The sequence below is a fragment of the Ovis canadensis genome, chromosome X (genome assembly GCF_042477335.2).
Source record: "Ovis canadensis isolate MfBH-ARS-UI-01 breed Bighorn chromosome X, ARS-UI_OviCan_v2, whole genome shotgun sequence".
Taxonomy (NCBI): domain Eukaryota; kingdom Metazoa; phylum Chordata; class Mammalia; order Artiodactyla; family Bovidae; genus Ovis; species Ovis canadensis.
Window position 1 is genome coordinate 26048003 of NC_091727.1, and position 618 is coordinate 26048620.

Genomic DNA, 618 nt, shown 5'->3' on the forward strand with positions numbered 1-618 from the left:
GAAGATATATTGATTTTTTTCAGCTTTTTATTTGTTGTCAGGATGGAATGACAACTTCTAAGTTCCTCACATGCCAGAGAGGAAACTGTAACTTTATTATTTCAATTATTCTTTCTGCCCCTTTCTCTACTCTGAGACTCTTATTATATGTATGATTTCATAACTGATGATGTTCCAAAAGTCTCTTAGGCATTGCTCATTTTCCTTATTATTTTATTTTCTGTTCCTCAGATTATATAATCTCAATTGACCTGTCTTCTGGTGAGTCTTTCTTTGGCCTGCCCGAATCCCCTACTGAATCCTGCTAATGTATTTTTATTTCTCTTACTGTACTTTAAAACTCCAGAATTTCTATTTTGTTCACTTTAATATTTTTAAATCTTGGTTGATAGTCTTTATTGGGGAAACACAATTCTTAGTTTCCTTTAGTTCTTTGTACATGGTTTCCCTTACCTCTTTGGTAATATTAAATGGCTGATTTAAGGTCTTTGTTTAGTAAGTCCAATATCTGGGCTTCCTCCTGTACAGTTTCTATTAATCTCTTTTTTCTCTACTTTTTTTCATTGCATACCTCATGAGTTTTTCTTGAAAACTATACATTTTGAATATTAGAATGTG